Source organism: Oncorhynchus gorbuscha, unplaced genomic scaffold, assembly GCF_021184085.1.
Source record: "Oncorhynchus gorbuscha isolate QuinsamMale2020 ecotype Even-year unplaced genomic scaffold, OgorEven_v1.0 Un_scaffold_1636, whole genome shotgun sequence".
Taxonomy (NCBI): Eukaryota; Metazoa; Chordata; class Actinopteri; order Salmoniformes; family Salmonidae; genus Oncorhynchus; species Oncorhynchus gorbuscha.
Window position 1 is genome coordinate 7,555 of NW_025746359.1, and position 16,008 is coordinate 23,562.

General features: G+C 46.0%; 1 long non-coding RNA gene and 1 pseudogene across 2 annotated transcripts in view; both read left to right on the top strand.

Annotated features, from left to right (window-relative positions):
• Window positions 1–4,625: 4,625 nt before the first annotated feature.
• On the top strand, window positions 4,626–6,459 carry LOC124023569. Its single transcript, XR_006836701.1, has 2 exons — window positions 4,626–5,652; window positions 5,720–6,459. It is a non-coding gene; the product is annotated as an uncharacterized LOC124023569 (long non-coding RNA).
• Window positions 6,460–8,279: 1,820 nt separating this feature from the next.
• The window catches only part of LOC124023568, a 105,931-nt pseudogene continuing 98,202 nt past the window's right edge, over window positions 8,280–16,008 (top strand). The window contains exon 1 of the transcript XR_006836700.1: window positions 8,280–8,969. The product of XR_006836700.1 is annotated as a low-density lipoprotein receptor-related protein 6-like (transcript). The remainder of the gene's footprint in view (window positions 8,970–16,008) is intronic.

The window sequence follows — 16,008 nt, forward strand, 5'->3', positions numbered from 1 at the left end:
TCCACAGCTCTGTGTAGAGAATAGGGGTCCACAGCTCTATGTAGAGAATAGGGGTCCACAGCTCTGTGTAGAGAATAGGGGTCCACAGCTCTATGTAGAGAATAGGGGTCCACAGCTCTGTGTAGAGAATAGGGGTCCACAGCTCTATGTAGAGAATAGGGGTCCACAGCTCTATGTAGAGAATAGGGGTCCACAGCTCTATGTAGAGAATAGGGGTCCACAGCTCTATGTAGAGAATAGGGGCCCACAGCTCTATGTAGAGAATAGGGGCCCACAGCTCTATGTAGAGAATAGGGGTCCACAGCTCTATGTAGAGAATAGGGGTCCACAGCTCTATGTAGAGAATAGGGGTCCACAGCTCTATGTAGAGAATAGGGGTCCACAGCTCTATGTAGAGAATAGGGGTCCACAGCTCTATGTAGAGAATAGGGTCCCACAGCTCTATGTAGAGAATAGGGGTCCACAGCTCTATGTAGAGAATAGGGGTCCACAGCTCTATGTAGAGAATAGGGGTCCATGTCAGACATACTAGTTGTTTGTGTGCTCTTGTCTTGTTTTTGTGTTTCACAGAGTCTTTCATCTCTGCGTGAGTTATGTTCTGATGTCATGTTTTCCATAGGTTTGATTCATCCCACCACGGGGATACCTACTCCACCTTCCACAATCCAACCAACTACTACTACAACTCCAGCACCTACCATCAGACCACAACCCACTACTACTACAACGACCACCACTAAACCTACCACCACAACCACACCACAACCTACCACCACACCACAACCCACTACTACCACCACCACAACCACACCACAACCTACTACTACCACCACTACACCTACCACCACAACACAACCCACTACTACCACCACTACAACCACACCACAACCCACTACTACCACCACTACAACCACACCACAACCTACTACTACCACCACTACACCTACCACCACAACCACACCACAACCCACTACTACTACTACTACCACCACTACAACCACACCACAACCTACTACTACCACCACTACAACCACACCACAACCTACTACTACCACCACTACACCTACCACCACACCACAACCCACTACTACCACCACTACAACCACACCACAACCCACTACTACCACCACTACAACCACACCACAACCTACTACTACCACCACAACCACACCCCAACCCACTACTACTACAACAACCACTACACCTACACCTACCACCACAACCACACCCCAACCCACTACTACTACAACAACCACTACACCTACACCTACCACCACAACCACACCCCAACCCACTACTACTACAACAACCACTACACCTACACCTACCACCACAACAAAACAACCCTCTTTAATGATAGTAACAACGGCTGTTATAACACGACCGACTCCAACCACTATGACAACAACACAACAAGCAACATCCTGGCCACGACCAACTCCAACCACGACTACAACAACACAACAAGCAACATCCTGGCCACGACCAACTCCAACCACGACTACAACAACACAACAAGCAACATCCTGGCCACTAACAGAGGCCCACGCTACTCCTACAACAATATCTACAATCACCACTATGAACAGAAAGCTCAATAAACCTCCCAAAAAACCTAACAAATCGTCTAAAAACCCAAACCACATCCTGCCACTACTACAACAACAACTTTACCTGTCTCAACTACACCCCGCAGAGACCCAGACCCCATCAGAACTACTGAAAACTCCAGCCAGCCACTGAGCCAGCTACCTCCACCACCACTTCTACTGGTGCTACTGCCACCACTAAGAGCCCAGCAGCCATTGAGCCCTGATCCCAAGGACGACACCAGAAAACGAGCTAGTGCTGATGCCCAAGGGGGTCCAGGCAACCCCAGCCTCCCCAGGGACAGAGGGTCAGGGCAGGGGGAAGGAGGTGGCAGGGCAGGGGCTCTGAAGAGCTCCCTGGTGGCTGTGGTGGTGGTAGGCCTGGCCATCCTGACTCTGGCCCTGGCTGTGGTTGGACGTAAGGCCATGGAGTCATTCGACCGGCGACACTACACCAGGCTGGAGCTCAACGACCTACACTATGAGGTGTGACACACACACACACACTACACCAGGCTGGAGCTTAACGACCTACACTACGAGGTGTGACACACACACACACACACTACACCAGGCTGGAGCTCAACGACCTACACTACGAGGTGTGACACACACACACACACTACACCAGGCTGGAGCTTAACGACCTACACTACGAGGTGTGACACACACACACACACACTACACCAGGCTGGAGCTCAACGACCTACACTACGAGGTGTGACACACACACACACTACACCAGGCTGGAGCTTAACGACCTACACTACGAGGTGTGACACACACACACACACTACACCAGGCTGGAGCTTAACGACCTACACTACGAGGTGTGACACACACACACACACTACACCAGGCTGGAGCTTAATGACCTACACTACGAGGTGTGACACACACACACACACACACACTACACCAGGCTGGAGCTCAACGACCTGCACTACGAGGTGTGACACACACACACACACACACTACACCAGGCTGGAGCTCAACGACCTACACTACGAGGTGTGACACACACACACACACACACACTACACCAGGCTGGAGCTTAACGACCTACACTACGAGGTGTGACACACACACACACACACACACACCAGGCTGGACACACACACACACACACACACACACACACACACACACACACACACACACACACACACACACACACACACACACACACACACACACACACACACACACACACACACACACACACACACACACACACACACACACACACACGTCCTGGTTCACAAAGAGGGATAATAAACAAGACACACGGGGAATGAAAGGTCCACCATGCAAAAATAATATGTTTCTCTTCAGTTTGCTCTGTTTTAATTCAATCGTTTCTTTAACCACATATTTATTAGATAAGAAACGTGTTCAGTTTAATTTTAAGAGCATATCAATGTACTGTCATTCATTACAACACAATAACAATAGTGTCATTGAACAGACCCTCTTCTAGTATTCTACAACAGTAGAGAGATATCAGAGGGCTCTAGAACAGTAGAGATATCAGAGGGCTCTAGAACAGTAGAGAGGCATCAGATGGCTCTAGAACAGTAGAGAGATATCAGAGGGCTCTAGAACAGTATGGATATCAGAGGGCTCTAGAACAGTAGAGAGATATCAGAGGGCTCTAGAACAGTAGAGAGATATCAGAGGGCTCTAGAACAGTAGAGAGATATCAGAGGGCTCTAGAACAGTAGAGAGACATCAGATGGCTCTAGAACAGTATAGATATCAGAGGGCTCTAGAACAGTAGAGAGATATCAGAGGGCTCTAGAACAGTAGAGAGATATCAGAGGGCTCTAGAACAGTAGAGAGACATCAGATGGCTCTAGAACAGTATAGATATCAGAGGGCTCTAGAACAGTAGAGAGATATCAGAGGGCTCTAGAACAGTAGAGAGATATCAGAGGGCTCTAGAACAGTAGAGAGACATCAGAGGGCTCTAGAACAGTAGAGAGACATCAGAGGGCTCTAGAACAGTAGCGAGATATCAGAAGGCTCTAGAACAGTAGAGAGACATCAGAGGGCTCTAGAACAATAGAGAGATATCAGAGGGCTCTAGAACAGTAGAGAGATATCAGAGGGCTCTAGAACAGTATAGATATCAGAGGGCTCTAGAACAGTAGAGAGACATCAGAGGGCTCTAGAACAGTAGAGAGACATCAGAGGGCTCTAGAACAATAGAGAGACATCAGAGGGCTCTAGAACAGTAGCGAGATATCAGAAGGCTCTAGAACAGTAGCGAGATATCAGAAGGCTCTAGAACAGTAGAGAGATATCAGAAGGCTCTAGAACAGTAGAGAGATATCAGAGGGCTCTAGAACAGTAGAGAGATATCAGAAGGCTCTAGAACAGTAGAGAGGTATCAAAGGGCTAGGGAATAAAGAACCTTAAGCAGCAATATCTCTATTCCAACAACTCAGGAACCCTCTGAATTTAAAGGTTATAGTGTAATTTGGATGAACTATCCCTTTAAGCAAACAGCAAACACAAAGTGATAGCCTCCCCTATGTACAAGAGAGTCATTGGAGGCTGGTCAAGGGAGGACGGCTCATAATAATGGCTGGAATGGAATAGATGGAACGGAGTCAAACACTGGGAAGAAACCAAGTCTAGATGTGTTTGATGCCTGTCTATTCATTCCAGCCATTACTATGAGTCCCTCCTCAGATTCAAGGTGGAACCAGCCACCACTGATAAGTGTACTGACTGAGACCTTTTAAAGAGGAGCAACTGACTGAGACCTTTTAAAGAGGAGCAAGACTGGACCTTTAAAGAGGAACAACTGACTGAGACCTTTTAAAGAGGAGCAACTGACTGAGACCTTTTAAAGAGGAGCAACTGACTGAGACCTTTAAAGAGGAGCAACTGACTGAGACCTTTTAAAGAGGGACAACTGACTGAGACCTTTTAAAGAGGACAACTGACTGAGAGACAACTGACTGAGACCTTTTAAAGAGGACTGACTGAGACCTTTTGACTGAGACCTTTTAAAGAGAAACAACTGACTGAGACCTTTTAAAGAGAAACAACTGACTGAGACCTTTTAAAGAGGAACAACTGACTGAGACCTTTAAATAGAAACAACTGACTGAGACCTTTTAAAGAGGAACAACTGACTGAGACCTTTTAAAGAGGAACAACTGACTGAGACCTTTTAAAGAGGAACAACTGACTGAGACCTTTTAAAGAGGAACAACTGACTGAGACCTTTTAAAGAGGAACAACTGACTGAGACCTTTTAAAGAGGCACAACTGACTGAGACCTTTTAAAGAGGCACAACTGACTGAGACCTTTTAAAGAGGAACAACTGACTGAGACCTTTTAAAGAGGAGCAACTGCACAGTGTGTTAGGTACAATAAGACTTGCCTTTCTCTTCTGCATGTTTAACCATCTATAGCCATATGATGATGTCTGTGGACTGCTTGTTTCTAATCACCAACTCCAATCTAAATGTCCGACTGACTTTAAACATGTGTTTTTCACTGTGCTGTATACTGTGGGGTAATTCTTTTGCTTCTGGCAGAGTTCTGGACGAACAGAATGATAATGCAAATCTTGTACAATCTGATGCACTATGGTATCCTATGTTTTTGATATAACACACTTCTTTTTAAATGGTAGGATTGTTTTCATAGGTAGATGACACTGGTCGCACACTATTTTCATACGTCGATTTGTATTGTGTACTGTGTGAGTATCCACTTATACAGAAGGAATGTGTGAGATTACTGACTGACTGAGTGGAATGGAGAAATGCCCACTGGTAGGTTAGATGTAATACTACGATGTACCACAGGGTGGCGCAGCATTAATGTAATACCATGATGTACCACAGGGTGGCGCAGCATTAATGTAATACCATGATGTACCACAGGGTGGCGCAGCATTAATGTAATACCACGATGTACCACAGGGTGGCGCAGCATTAATGTAATACCACGATGTACCACAGGGTGGCGCAGCATTAATGTAATACCACGATGTACCACAGGGTGGCGCAGCATTAATGTAATACCATGATGTACCACAGGGTGGCATTAATGCAGCATTAATGTAATACCAGGGTGGCGCAGCATTAATGTAATGATGTACCACAAGGCGGCGCAGCATTAATGTAATACCACGATGTACCACAGGGTGGCGCAGCATTAATGTAATACCATGATGTACCACAAGGCGGCGCAGCATTAATGTAATACCATGATGTACCACAGGGTGGCGCAGCATTAATGTAATACCATGATGTACCACAAGGCGGCGCAGCATTAATGTAATACCATGATGTACCACAGGGTGGCGCAGCATTAATGTAATACCATGATGTACCACAGGGTGGCGCAGCATTAATGTAATACCATGATGTACCACAGGGTGGTGCAGCATTAATGTAATACCATGATGTACCACAGGGTGGCGCAGCATTAATGTAATACCATGATGTACCACAGGGTGGCGCAGCATTAATGTAATACCATGATGTACCACAGGGTGGCGCAGCATTAATGTAATACCATGATGTACCACAGGGTGGCGCAGCATTAATGTAATACCATGATGTACCACAGGGTGGCGCAGCTATCTTAGAAACCACTACTGACTTCTTATTGGCATGCAACGCAGTCACTTTAAAACACGTCACACCACTCGGGAGCATGGAGACAAATCTAATATAATTTTGCACAAAATGATAACCTTGTTTATTACTGGTATTGCTTAGATAATTTGTAAGGTGTGTAGTTTGGTCTTGTTTTGTGAAGTGTTGCTTTCCAATCACTTTGGGATTAGATGTTTTATTAACTGAATTCTTGTAAAAAAAAATAAAAAATGTGATTTTTGAATAAGGCTTCTGGTGTATTTTAATCTACTTTTATCTCACAGTGAAGTGGTTTGGAAATAAAGAAGCACATGAAGCTTTGCAGTCAAAATATAACAGTTAAGAACAAATTCTTATTTTCAATGACGGCCTAGGAACAGTGGGTTAACTGCCTGTTCAGGGGCAGAACGACAGATTTGTACCTTGTCAGCTCGGGGATTTGAACTTGCAACCTTTCGGTTACTAGTCCAACCACTAGGCTACCCTGCCGCCCCGTGTTTGGGGGTTTGTACTGGAGGAGAAGTCCGGTGCAGGAGAGCAGAGTGTAGTGAACAGGCGCACTTTTTTTATTCCGGTCCAACGAAAGCACAAAAGTACATAAATGTGCCCAAACACGGAACAATAGACAACAAGTCTGGCGCGTAACAATACCCACATAACATAAAAACAATTACACACAAAGACATGGAGGGGAACAGAGGACTAAATGCATGCAGTGTGATTAGGGAATGAAAACCAGGTTTAGGGAACAAGACAAAACAAATGGAAAGATGAGAAACGGAGCGGAGATGGCTAGAAAGCCGGGGACGCCGAACGAACGAGGAGACGAGCCGACTTCGGAAGTCTTGACAGTTCTAGAAACGATGCGAAGTTGCTGGATATTGGCGGATACAGGAACACGCTGTCGTACACATTTATCCGGAGCATCCCAAACATGCTCAATGGGCGACGTGTCTGGTGAGTATGCAGGCCATGGAAGAACTGGGAGATTTTCAGCTTCCAGGTATTGTGTACAGATCCTTGTGACTTGGGGCCGTTCATTATCATGCTGAAACACTGAGGTGATGGAGGATGAATGGCACGACAATGGGCCTCAGGATCTCGTGACATCAGCAAACAGCTCGCCCACACAATGACATAAGTCTGCCATCTGCCTGGTACAGTCGAAGCCGGGATTAATCAGTGAAGAGCACGCTTCTTCAGTCAAGACCCTGGTGAGGATGACAAGCACGCAGATGAGCTTCCCCTGAGACGGTTTCTGACAGTTTGTGCAGAAATTCTTTGTTTGTGCAAACCTACAGGTTCATCAGCTGTCCGGGTGGCTGGTCTCAGGTGGTCCTTCTGTAGCTCAGTTGGTAGAGCATGGCGCTTGTAACGCCAGGGTAGTGGGTTCGATCCCCGGGACCACCCATACGTAGAATGTATGCACACATGACTGTAAGTCGCTTTGGATAAAAGCGTCTGCTAAATGGCATATATTATATTATTATTATTATTATTATTATTATTATTATCTCGCAGGTGAAGAAGCCAGATGTAGAGGTCCCGGGCTGGCACATTCTCTAAAATGACAGTGGAGGCAGCTTATGGCAAAGAAATGAACATCCGATTCTCTTGCAACATCTCTGGTGGACATTCCTGCAGTCAACATGCCATTTGCACGCTCCCTTCAAAACTTGAGACATCTGTGGCCATTGTGTTGTGTGACAAAACTGCACATTTTAGAGTGGCTTTTTATTTCCCCCAGGACAAGGTGCGCCTGTGTAATGATCATGCTGTTTAATCAGCTTCTTGATATGCCTCACCTGTCAGGTGGATGGATTATCTTGGCAAAGGAGAAATGCTCACTAACAGTGATGTATAATTTGTGCCCCAAAAAATTGAGAGAAAAAAGCATTTTAATTCTCTATGGAAACATTTCTGGGGATCTTTTATTTCAGCTTCTGAAACATGGGACCAACATTTACATGTTGTGTTTTCTATTTTGGTTCAGTATATAATGCATGATAATACCATTCCTCCTCTCTTCTCCTTCCTCTGTTCCGAGGAGTGAAAGGAGATCCGGCCAGCAGCCGAGGCAGGGTCATAGGGGTATGTTATTCTAAACCGAAGCACCCAGTGCTCCGGCAGAAAATAGTCCCTTCGGAATGTGTATCTTTCACACTCAAACAATTGTTGTATTAGACCAGGTTTAATGTCTTCGACCGGGAACAAGTGTCTTGACCTATCGGTTGCGTGATTTTATCAGCCACCGTAGCGATTTTGAACGTGTTGAGATCCGCTGGACGAGAGAGGCTGCATGTCATCAAGTCCCAACAATAGGCAGCAGAGAAAGAGACGGAGGGTGAAGGAGAGAGAGAAGGTACAGACAGACAGGAGGGGGAGGGTTGGCATGTTCTGCTCCCGGGGCGGAAGGAGACGTTGCACTCAGGCAGGAGAATGAATCGCAGCGCCACCGAGCCTGGAACCTCCGACGTAGTAGAATGGAACTGAGAAGAACCACAGTTACATTGTAGCCAGAAACAAACCCCCTCCTGACGTAGTAGAATGGAACTTAGAATAATCACAGTTACATTGTAGCCAGAAACAGAACCCCCCGAATATTGTTCCAATATAACAGTTCCGTCTGAGGAATAGAAACACAGCGATGCGGAACAGGCGCTGAACAGGAGCGGCCGGGGTGAGAACAAGGCAGAAAGATGGGCGCCGTGCTACGGACTGTGTTGTTGTGTAGTTTTTCTTTGCTAATAAGAGGTGAGTTTTGATATTTTTTTGCTTTTTAAATTTATTTTTTCCTTCCGTGGAAAGTTTGTGTGGTGTTGGGGTTGTGTGGTTTCCAGAGGTGGGGATCATAGTGTCCAGATTTGGGGCTCTTTCTTTACAATGGCCTCGTTTGCTCATTAGTGGGGCCCAGTGAAGGGGATGTGATTTACTCATCATCAAGGAGTAACTAGCTAACGTTAGCAGGATGGCTAACTACAACACAGTGTTTTCCTGTATCCTGTAACTAGCAGTGTTTACCACCTGTATCTCCTGTAACTAGCTAACTACAACACAGTGTTTTCCCCACAGCTACCAATATATCCTGTAACTAGCTAACTACAACACAGTGTTTCCCCCACAGCTACCTGTATCCTGTAACTAGCTAACTACCAGTGTTTCACTATCTCCTGTAACTAGCTAACTACAACACAGTGTTTTCCCCACAGCTACCAATATCTCCTGTAACTAGCTAACTACAACAGTGTTTCCCCCACAGCTACCTGTATCTCCTGTAACTAGCTAACTACAACAGTGTTTCCCCCACAGCTACCTGTATCCTGTAACTAGCTAACTACAACAGTGTTTCCCCCACAGCTACCTGTATCTCCTGTCACTAGCTAACTACACCAGTGTTTCCCCCACAGCTACCTGTATCCTGTAACTAGCTAACTACAACAGTGTTTCCCCACAGCTACCTGTATCCTGTAACTAGCTAACTACACACAGTGTTTCCCCACAGCTACCTGTATACCTGTATCCTGTAACTAGCTAACTACAACAGTGTTTTACCTGTATCCACAGCTACAACACCAATATCTCCTGTAACTAGCTAACTACAACAGTGTTTCCCCCACAGCTACCAGTATCTCCTGTAACTAGCTAACTACAACAGTGTTTCCCCCACAGCTACCTGTATCCTGTAACTAGCTAACTACAACAGTGTTTCCCCCACAGCTACCTGTATCTCCTGTAACTAGCTAACTACAACAGTGTTTCCCCCACAGCTACCTGTATCCTGTAACTAGCTAACTACAACAGTGTTTCCCCCACAGCTACCTGTATCTCCTGTAACTAGCTAACTACAACACAGTGTTTTCCCCACAGCTACCAATATCTCCTGTAACTAGCTAACTACAACAGTGTTTCCCCCACAGCTACCAGTATCTCCTGTAACTAGCTAACTACAACAGTGTTTCCCCCACAGCTACCTGTATCCTGTAACTAGCTAACTACAACAGTGTTTCCCCCACAGCTACCTGTATCTCCTGTAACTAGCTAACTATAACACAGTGTTTTCCCCACAGCTACCAATATCTCCTGTAACTAGCTAACTACAACAGTGTTTCCCCCACAGCTACCAGTATCTCCTGTAACTAGCTAACTACAACACAGTGTTTCCCCCACAGCTACCAGTATCTCCTGTAACTAGCTAACTACAACACAGTGTTTCCCCCACAGCTCCTTGCTACCTGTATATCCTGTAACTAGCTAACTACAACACAGTGTTTCCCCCACAGCTACCTGTATCCTGTAACTAGCTAACTACACCACAGTGTTTCCCCCACAGCTACCTGTATCCTGTAACTAGCTAACTACAACACAGTGTTTTCCCCACAGCTACCTGTATCCTGTAACTAGTTAACTACAACAGTGTTTTCCCCACAGCTACCTGTATCCTGTAACTAGCTAACTACAACACAGTGTTTCCCCCACAGCTACCTGTATCCTGTAACTAGCTAACTACACCACAGTGTTTCCCCCACAGCTACCTGTATCCTGTAACTAGCTAACTACACCACAGTGTTTCCCCCACAGCTACCTGTATCCTGTAACTAGCTAACTACAACACAGTGTTTCCCCCACAGCTACCTGTATCTCCTGTAACTAGCTAACTACAACACAGTGTTTCCCCCACAGCTACCTGTATCCTGTAACTAGCTAACTACACAGTGTTTTCACAGTGTTTTCCCCCACAGCTACCTGTATCCTGTAACTTTACACCACCCCCACAGCTACCTGTATCCTGTAACTAGCTAACTACAACACAGTGTTTCCCCCACAGCTACCTGTATCCTGTAACTAGTTAACTACAACACAGTGTTTCCCCCACAGCTACCTGTATCCTGTAACTAGCTAACTACAACACAGTGTTTCCCCCACAGCTACCTGTATCCTGTAACTAGCTAACTACAACACAGTGTTTTCCCCACAGCTACCTGTATCCTGTAACTAGCTAACTACAACAGTGTTTTCCCCACAGCTACCTGTATCCTGTAACTAGCTAACTACACCACAGTGTTTTCCCCACAGCTACCTGTATCCTGTAACTAGCTAACTACAACACAGTGTTTTCCCCACAGCTACCTGTATCCTGTAACTAGCTAACTACAACAGTGTTTTCCCCACAGCTACCTGTATCCTGTAACTAGTTAACTACACCACAGTGTTTCCCCCACAGCTACCTGTATCCTGTAACTAGCTAACTACAACACAGTGTTTTCCCCACAGCTACCTGTATCCTGTAACTAGTTAACTACACCAGTGTTTTGTTGGTTTGTAACATTTTAGTTAAGCAGTGATTTAGTTTGTAGTATTTCCACACCTGTTTAAGCCACGACAGGTATTTTCTACAGTTACTGTTGTGATTTAGTTGAACTCTCTTAGACATCCAGAGACACCCTGATACTTTTTTTTTTTTTTTAAACCTTTATTTTACTAGGCAAGTCAGTTAAGAACAGATTCTTATTTTCAAAGAGGGCCTGGCCTGGGTTAACTGGTCTAGGAACAGTGGGTTAACTGGTCTAGGAACAGTGGGTTAACTGGTCTAGGAACGGTGGGTTAACTGGTCTAGGAACAGTAGGTTAACTGGTCTAGGAACAGTAGGTTAACTGGTCTAGGAACAGTGGGTTAACTGGTCTAGGAACAGTGGGTTAACTGGTCTAGGAACGGTGGGTTAACTGGTCTAGGAACGGTGGGTTAACTGGTCTAGGAACGGTGGGTTAACTGGTCTAGGAACGGTTAACTGGTCTAGGAACGGTGGGTTAACTGGTCTAGGAACGGTGGGTTAACTGGTCTAGGAACGGTGGGTTAACTGGTCTAGGAACGGTGGGTTAACTGGTCTAGGAACGGTGGGTTAACTGGTCTAGGAACGGTGGGTTAACTGGTCTAGGAACGGTGGGTTAACTGGTCTAGGAACGGTGGGTTAACTGGTCTAGGAACGGTGGTTAACTGGTTAACTGGTCTAGGAACGGTGGGTTAACTGGTCTAGGAACGGTGGGTTAACTGGTCTAGGAACGTGTGGGTTAACTGGTCTAGGAACGGTGGGTTAACTGGTCTAGGAACGGTGGGTTAACTGGTCTAGGAACGGTGGGTTAACTGGTCTAGGAACGGTGGGTTAACTGGTCTAGGAACGGTGGGTTAACTGGTCTAGGAACGGTGGGTTAACTGGTCTAGGAACGGTGGGTTAACTGGTCTAGGAACGGTGGGTTAACTGCCTGTTCAGGGGCAGAACGACAGATTTGTACCTTGTCAGCTCGGGGATTCGAACTTGCAACCTCCAACACTCTTAACCACTAGGCTACCCTGCCGCCCACTACCTAGCTAAGTCTGCTAGCTACACTGGCTAACAGTAACGTTGACTGCATCTGTTCCATTAAAAGGTGCCTCCACAGACGAGAGTCATTTGTTTCATACGTTCATTTGTTAGACTAACAACTAATTGAAAAGTAGCTAACGAGGTAGAACATAAGACTGGATGGACCACAGAACATAAGACTGGATGGACCACAGAACATAAGACTGGATGGACCACAGAACATAAGACTGGATGGACCACAGAACATAAGACTGGATGGACCACAGAACATAAGACTGGATGGACCACAGAACATAAGACTGGATGGACCACAGAACATAAGACTGGATGGACCACAGAACATAAGACTGGATGGACCACAGAACATAAGACTGGATGGACCACAGAACATAAGACTGGATGGACCACAGAACATAAGACTGGATGGACCACAGAACATAAGACTGGATGGACCACATTAGAACATAAGACTGGATACTGCATGGACCACATTAGAACATAAGACTGGATGGACCACATTAGAACATAAGACTGGATGGACCACATTAGAACATAAGACTGGATGGACCACATTAGAACATAAGACTGGATGGACCACATTAGAACATAAGACTGGATGGACCACATTAGAACATAAGACTGGATGGACCACATTAGAACATAAGACTGGATGGACCACATTAGAACATAAGACTGGATGGACCACATTAGAACATAAGACTGGATGGACCACATTAGAACATAAGACTGGATGGACCACATTAGAACATAAGACTGGATGGACCACATTAGAACATAAGACTGGATACTGCATGGACCACATTAGAACATAAGACTGGATGGACCACATTAGAACATAAGACTGGATACTGCATGGACCACATTAGAACATAAGACTGGATACTGCATGGCCCACATTAGAACATAAGAGTGGATGGACCACATTAGAACATAAGACTGGATACTGCATGGACCACATTAGAACATAAGAGTGGATGGACCACATTAGAACATAAGAGTGGATGGACCACATTAGAACATAAGAGTGGATGGACCACATTAGAACATAAGAGTGGATGGACCACATTAGAACAGAAGACTGGATGGACCACAGAACCGAGGACGTTCATAACCTTTTGGACAACGTTCTACAGAGTGTTGTAAGGAACTAGGCTAATGTGGATTGTAGTTCTCTAACCAGCTATACACCAATACGTCAAGGTCTATTTGCTCTTAAATATTAGTTTTCCACTGCTTGGTGGCTGTGGAAACATCTGTTCAAATAATCATGGATTCCTTGTTCACACAATCTGCAACGGCAGCTTAAACTGGACTAGGTTTCATTCTCACATACACCTCTTTCAATCTGGACTGGGTTTCATTCTCACATACACCTCTTTCAATCTGGACTGGGTTTCATTCTCACATACACCTCTTTCAATCTGGACTGGGTTTCATTCTCACATACACCTCTTTCAATCTGGACTGGGTTTCATTCTCACATACACCTCTTTCAATCTGGACTGGGTTTCATTCTCACATACACCTCTTTCAATCTGGACTGTCTCATTCTCACATAAACCTAAGGTCTCTTTCTAGTAGAGTAAGGCAGGTGAGGTCACTGTGTTGAACTATGGAGAGGAGGTATCTCTCCCAGCAGTCATACTCCTCATGTCTTTGCCTCTAGGCAGGTGAGGTCACTGTGTTGAACTATGGAGAGGAGGTATCTCTCCCAGCAGTCATACTCCTCATGTCTTTGCCTCTAGGCAGGTGAGGTCACTGTGTTGAACTATGGAGAGGAGGTATCTCTCCCAGCAGTCATACTCCTCATGTCTTTGCCTCTAGGCAGGTGAGGTCACTGTGTTGAACTATGGAGAGGAGGTATCTCTCCCAGCAGTCATACTCCTCATGTCTTTGCCTCTAGGCAGGTGAGGTCACTGTGTTGAACTATGGAGAGGAGGTATCTCTCCCAGCAGTCATACTCCTCATGTCTTTGCCTCTAGGCAGGTGAGGTCACTGTGTTGAACTATGGAGAGGAGGTATCTCTCCCAGCAGTCATACTCATGTCTTTGCCTCTAGGCAGGTGAGGTCACTGTGTTGAACTATGGAGAGGAGGTATCTCTCCCAGCAGTCATACTCATGTCTTTGCCTCTAGGCAGGTGAGGTCACTGTGTTGAACTATGGAGAGGAGGTATCTCTCCCAGCAGTCATACTCATGTCTTTGCCTCTAGGCAGGTGAGGTCACTGTGTTGAACTATGGAGAGGAGGTATCTCTCCCAGCAGTCATACTCCTCATGTCTTTGCCTCTAGGCAGGTGAGGTCACTGTGTTGAACTATGGAGAGGAGGTATCTCTCCCAGCAGTCATACCCATCATGTCTTTGCCTCTAGGTAGGTGAGGTCACTGTGTTGAACTATGGAGAGGAGGTATCTCTCCCAGCAGTCATACCCATCATGTCTTTGCCTCTAGGCAGGTGAGGTCACTGTGTTGAACTATGGAGAGGAGGTATCTCTCCCAGCAGTCATACCCATCATGTCTTTGCCTCTAGGCAGGTGAGGTCACTGTGTTGAACTATGGAGAGGAGGTATCTCTCCCAGCAGTCATACTCCTCATGTCTTTGCCTAGGCTTTCCCTGCTTTTTGATTTAAAGGGTTTAATATCACCAACAAGATGGAAATGTAGACTTTAGTTTATTCAAGGCTTTGGTAGAATCAGATCGGGTCTAACTACCGCACCGGTGTGAAGACGATTCAGTTTGCTGCTGTCGTTCAGTGACGTTAGTGCACTTCCTATTCAGTTGGCTACTGCCGTTCAGTGACGTGCACTTCCTATTCAGTTGGCTGCTGTCGTTCAGTGACGTGCACTTCCTATTCAGTTGGCTGCTGCCGTTCAGTGACGTGCACTTCCTATTCAGTTGGCTGCTGCCGTTCAGTGACGTTAGTGCACTTCCTATTCAGTTGGCTACTGCTGTTCAGTGACGTTAGTGCACTTCCTATTCAGTTGGCATAGCTAGACTATCATATCACTGCATCCCAGATGACCCTATTCCCTATAATAGTCCACTACCTTGGACCCATAGGTTGCATCCCAGATGGCTCCCTATAATAGTCCACTACCTTGGACCCATAGGCTGCATCCCAGATGGCTCCCTATAATAGTCCACTACCTTGGACCCATAGGTTGCATCCCAGATGGCTCCCTATAATAGTCCACTACCTTGGACCCATAGGCTGCATCCCAGATGGCTCCCTATAATAGTCCACTACCTTGGACCCATAGGCTGCATCCCAGATGACCCTAAGATGCCATTTCCCCTCTATCTGCTCTTGTCATAGTGTATCAGTGTTGTACAGACTTCAGTGAGCTGCCCCATGTTCTGACCCCCCGGCCCCCCAAGTCAGCCAGTCAGCCAGCCAGCCAGTCAGCCAGTCAGCCA